Raw genomic sequence first — 6,000 nt, forward strand, 5'->3', positions numbered from 1 at the left:
AGAGGAGTATGAAAAGCCTTTATTAGGGTGTTAAACTGTTTCAGAGCTATACAACAAATACAAAGAACTGCTCCTTAAAGCTTGTGTTTAAACACACTGGAGTTTTGTCCCCATAACTCATTTTAATAAGCTGCACGTGACGCAGTGCAAGGGCACGTGGGACCGTGTGATGGCGTCTATCTGAATATAAATGTCAGTTTTTGAGTTGAAGGGTAAGATACGCTTCCCGTCTCAGATCAGCAACGTTGGGCTCTGGTGTCATCTGTAGGGATCTGCAGAATGTGCCACAGCTATGGGTCAAAGGTGACATGGAGACACACCATTTCGACAAGCAGCTCCTGATGGTGTCAGGAGGTTGCCATACTGAACAGATGGCTGCGGAGCCACGAAGAAGCTTGTGCTAGCCTCTATCCTCAGTGGCGGGAGAATATTCCAAGCGCCAAGTCTATTCTTGAGCGACTATCATGCTACAGGGCAGTTAAACTACCCCGACTTCAGGACACCAGCGTAGCAATTTAGGGTTTTTAAAAAATATTTTACAAATGCTGAGCCTATTTTTCCATGCTCTGTAGCCTAGCACCGGGAATAAATGCCCATAGTAACAACTCACGGAAAATAGGAATATCTGTCTCCCAGCTGCAGTATCCCGCTGTCTTGAGAGCACAATAGGCTATTGTGTGGCTGAAGAAAAGTCCTTTTTCATTTCTTTCCTGCTAGGAGTGAAACTGCTGCAGGTACCAAGCGTGCACCTTGAAAGAATAAAAAAATATGAAAAACAAGGAAGAGAGGGTTGATGGGGAGCATGAGATTATTTATTTATATTTAATATTCATTTCCCCCCTCCCCATTTACACTCCATTTACGTGCTGTGGTCCACAGCAGGACCGAGTGCACTATGCCGCCTTTCATGGAAGGGGGTGAGAGGAGATGTCCCCCGGGATGGCCGGCAGCGGGCTGACCGCAGGCGAGGGTGGGAGCTGCCCGGGCGGAGGGAGGTGGGATGTGTAGCAAGAGCAAAGCTACCCTTTCTCTGACTTTTTGCAGCCTAGAAAAGGCCTATTTCTTTCAGATGCTGGTCACCTTGGTACACGATCAGTTAGGCAGATGTCCTCGGTGCCAGATTTGGGTTTCTACGAAAGGGAGCTGTGTGTGAATACTCACCAGCCCCTGCATGGCAACAAACTCTTCTTCGCCACCTTGGTTTGCTGATATCTGCCGTCTGCCTTATTGACTGTGCTAGGTCAGCCGCGTGTACACCAAGACCCTGTACGAGGGTAGTGACTTTATTCCTTGATGGCAGATAACATGAACAAGGGGGAAATCAGACTTGCACAGTAATTAACTTACTAATTTCTCCTCGTTTTAGATGAGACAGATGTTGCTTTATCACAGAGAATGGATTTCTTTGCTTCCCTTCTTTGCTGACCGATTGCAGCCTGGTTGTAAGATTTGCCTGTGAATGTGTTGCTAGGTATTTAGCCATGAAATTGTAAGGCAATTTTTATGAATAATGCAGAGAATTCATTACAATTGCAATTGCTTTCCTCTGTATGTTACCGTCTTGCCCTATGGCTTGAGTTTAGAAAGCCTTGACTTGGAAACAGGCGGGCAAATGTCAGCCAACCAGAAATTACGAGAAATTAATAGTAGCTCCCAAAATTACCTGCATTATTCTAGCAGGCATCTGTGTACATGTACTCATATAAATAATCCTCTTAGACATACAGTTTCCTTTCAGATATGTGCTCATGAATTTAATCTGTATTTTACAGTTCGTGTTGGGCTCCTGGCAGAAGCCGGCCCCACTGCTGAATTCCACAAGAGTGGAATAATCTTCCGAGCTCTCCCTGCCTGATGTTTCTTCCTGCCAATATGGCTTGAATTAAATGCTTGTGCACCAAGGAGCCCGGGCAAGCTCTTCAGAGAAAGTACCCAGTGCCGCAGGCAGCTCGAGGAGCTGCGGGAATCGTGGAGTGTTGAAGAGATCCGGGGCATAAGTGAAGGAAGGTGAGGAAAAAGCTTGGGCAGGGAGCACAAAAACTCTTGTTCAAGTTTGGGAGGAAAAACCAAAAAGCTGCTGATTTATGATTAATAAACTTTCTAATGACATAGTTAAAAGTCTGACAGGTTAAATCTCACGTATGAGAGTTCTTGTGAGAAAAGAAAAGATAATAGAAGGGAGGAATGACCTTTTTGTGCCATGACTAAGGCTTCTCTAATGAAGGAATTGGAAGCATGGATGGGTGTCTTGGCTAAAATTGACCTTTCCTGTGCTGGAATTTAACTCTTCTCAGACAGATGTTGCATGTACAGCTTCTCATGTTTGCTTGTTCAGTTCAAATCAGGCAAAGTGTATTTTGAGTCCACATTTGTCGAAGAGAAACTGGAGGACGACACAAATAATCCGGAACCTGACCTCTGTGGCAGCAAGTGGATGGGCTCCAGATGTTCTGCAAAATCAAGCAGATGTGTTTGATAATCATCTTTGATAGGAATATAGCATTCATAGTGAAGAGGATCATTGTCAAAGGCAAGACTTTCTCCAGTCTTGTGCTCATGTACTTGGCATGTTTTCCCAAAAGTTTATAAAGAAAATATCACCTTAACGCTAGTGTTTCACAGCAACCTGGAATAGAGAATAATTATTTCTATGTAAACTCAAGCAATAATTAAGTCCTAAATTGCTCATTTTAAAAAATTAAGAAGCTTGTTGAAAGCGTTTGCATTGATATCTTTAGTGGCAAGAAAACATAATGATTCACAATTAATTTGTAATTAGAAAATGTATTCTGCTGGCTGAGAGATGGGAAATGCCAGGTTTTTGCCCAAACAGGTAGGTGCTGGAGGAGATCCCTGCCCGCCCAGCGTGCTGTCTCCATTGCAGCATCCCTGGCAAGCTGGGAGGGAGCCTTCCAGCTCCACTCCGCTGTGAGAGCTTGGGAGGCTGCACAGACGCAGCAGATGAAACAAAGAACAGAAATTCGTATTTCCCCAGCTGTTCATGCTGATGTTCAGCCTCCCCATACAATAAAGCCGTCTCAGCTTCAATTTCCTACCAGTTTCTGCCAACTGAATATGGGCATTGACACCTTCCCAAGCGGGATCTCCTAAATACATATTTATGCACCTGAAGGAAGGAGTCTGTGGTTTTGCTTTGGAAAGCCTTGATTCTTTAGCACTGTGCTAACTCAGTGGGCCATGACTTTGACCTTTATGGGACAGTCAGCTGGCCACAAGATGTTCAGATATGAACTTCTGCAGCCTTTACTTCAGGAAAGCAAGGAAGGCTTTGCTTTCGCAGCACCACATCTGCGCTTCTGCTTCTTCAGAGAGCCGTGCTGATGGTGGAAGGTGCCTCGTTTTGCAAGTGTGTGACCGTGGCCCTGTGGAGGCTGGTTTCCCCAGGCTGCTGCCAGACCCCGGGCAGACAGTCCGGCATTGGAAAGGCAATATCCTGGTGGTCACGGGAGTGGGAACGGCTGTGGTAGGAGATCAAGGACAAAGATGGGTTGGGCTTGGAGCAACCTGGTCTAGTGGGAGGTGTCCCTGCCAACAGAGGGGGGGTTGGAACTAGATGGTCTTTAAGGTCCCTTCCAACCCAAACCATTCTGTGATTCTAAGACACGCTGGTTCATCTGTGGTGTGTGTGGCCACCGGAGGGGGTCTGATTGCACATGGCATTTTTGCAGGATAGCAGTAGGGGAAGTTGTCCAAGCTTCTGCTTACAAGTTGGAAACCGAAGCAGTGCTGCCTGTGGAGGCCATGGGGTTGATGTTGCCTCTGCTGCTGGACCTGGGGGCTGAAGACACACCAGGGCTGGGCACAGCTGGGAACTGTTTACAGGATAAAAATCCTGCCTCTGCCTGCAGAGGTCAGGGAGGGAAATAAGGGTTGTGCAAGGACTGCGGCCCCGGCTTTGCAGCCGGGACAGACATTTCCATAGGCATAAAGTGGAGCTGTGTGATCACCTGTATCAGTTAGTTATACATGACTATTTATCACAAATCCAAGGTTATTGAAAGCATCGGTTTGAACCTCCAGCATCTGCTGCTTCCCAAGGGTTCACGCAGAGATCAATTATGCAACGAGAGCATTTAATAAAAGCAAGTGGTGCAGCTGCTGCCTCGGCAGGGGCTGTGCCCTCCCAGCCTGGTTGGGCTGTGAGCAGAGCCAGCCACAAGGCCCGTCGCGGCTGCGTCTGGGCAAACATCGCCTTGCCCTGGCTTTGCCCACCTCCAGCACCGTGGGTTTGGTGGGATGAGAGGGTGCACCCACCCACTGTCAGTGCTGCCGGAGCAGTGGGTGGTGGGCGCACACCTCAGCAGCTCCGTGATGGGCAGGTGCCTCTTGAACTGGCTACTGGGAATGTAGAGTTTAGGATCCTGCACAACTTTGAGGTAGCGGCAATTTAAGGCACGTATTTTACCTTTAACTCCAGAGGTGAGAGGAGCACCAGATGCCTGCACCAGGAAGAGGAAACCCATCAGCAATCACAGCTGCCAAAGTAACCCCAGGGACCTGGTGCCAACCTCAAGACATATGGAGGTGTTGAAACCTAAGGTGCTTCTGAGCAGCACTCTTCCTCACACGTCGTCTGGTGATCCCTCAGGAAGGCTGCACTTTTCTTAGCGCTTCAGATATTTCAAGGCATCTTCTGAGTGAAGGAATTTTTTTGAGATTTTGGCATTATCATGTTAAGTCCAAGTTGAACCATTCCCTGCTGCAAGGATTTACGTTTATGAAAAATTAATTCTCAATGCTTGACCGTGAAAAAGTTATGGCAGTGTTGCCATGATTTCAGCAATTAATGCCATGGTATTAAAAAAGAAACCTGGTGTCATATAATGACATCTGAGCTGAGGTTGGGGTTTGATATGTCCGTTTCTTCCCACCGAGCTGGTGTAGCATCAGTTCAATGATTTCTTACGGCCTGAAAACCACAGTTTGTCACAGAATAAAGACAGACCTTGTTTGGTTTGAACTGTGGCACAATTCTCACTAAGTAAGACCCAAGTTTGTGTTTAAGACGTGGTGTTCTGAGGGGCAGCCGAGGCAGCAGCGGGCAGAATGGGGTCTAGGCTGCCTCCTCCAGCTGTGACCTCCACTGAAGCTAAAGTTTGGTGGGTTACAGTGAAACCACAGCCATAAAACATCCCCAGTGGAGGACTTCCTTAAATACGGGTGTGCTGAGTCCTCGGGAAACAGACTTAGGGGGAGCGGGAGCAGGCCTCGCCATGGTGGGCTGCTGCGGAGGGGAGGAGGAGCCCGTTCTTCATGGAGCTGTGACTCTCATCTTTTCCACCTAGTTATCAGCCAGATCTGGCTTTGAACAGTAGCATGCTTGCCTAAACGGCCGGTCGCTAAATGATGTTTTTCTGTGGAGAATGAGGTAAATGCGTATTTTATCTAGCTAATTAATCTGAGGGATAGAGCTAACATGATTATTGTGTTCTCCTTGCCCTCGCTCCTGTCAATATGGCCATGTGGCATTTGTATCTCAGAGCCTTTATTAAACTGGTTTATTTGTAAGCAATCAAACAAGGAGAATCATAAGGACGGGATGATTTTGTTCAGCCTGTCACCTTTATCCAGCACTAATACAGCAGGAAATGGCACTGCCTTTTATTGTCTTCCTATCTCTGTAAACTCGCTTTTATTAAAAAAAAAATAAAGCTCTTAAATAAGCAAAGAGGAATGGGCTTGGAAAATTCTGTGGACTCCAAGGTGCTTCTCTGTTTTTCCTCTGCAGGAACAAACACCACCCGTTCCCCCTTTCCCACACTCCGAACCTTTTTATTAGCATGTCAGGAAACATGACTCAATCTGCAGCTTTGTCAAGACACAGACAGGAAATTTAGGTGCTTGCATTACCAACTGCTACTGCTTGTAACATTTTTTTCTCCTTAGATCTTGACGGTTTAGTGCCTTAGCACAGGCTGTTTCTTCAAATATAGTGACTAATAAGATAGTCAAAGTTGGCTCAGCATTAACGCTTCTTTG

Source organism: Rissa tridactyla, chromosome 4 (assembly GCF_028500815.1).
Source record: "Rissa tridactyla isolate bRisTri1 chromosome 4, bRisTri1.patW.cur.20221130, whole genome shotgun sequence".
Lineage (NCBI taxonomy): Eukaryota > Metazoa > Chordata > Aves > Charadriiformes > Laridae > Rissa > Rissa tridactyla.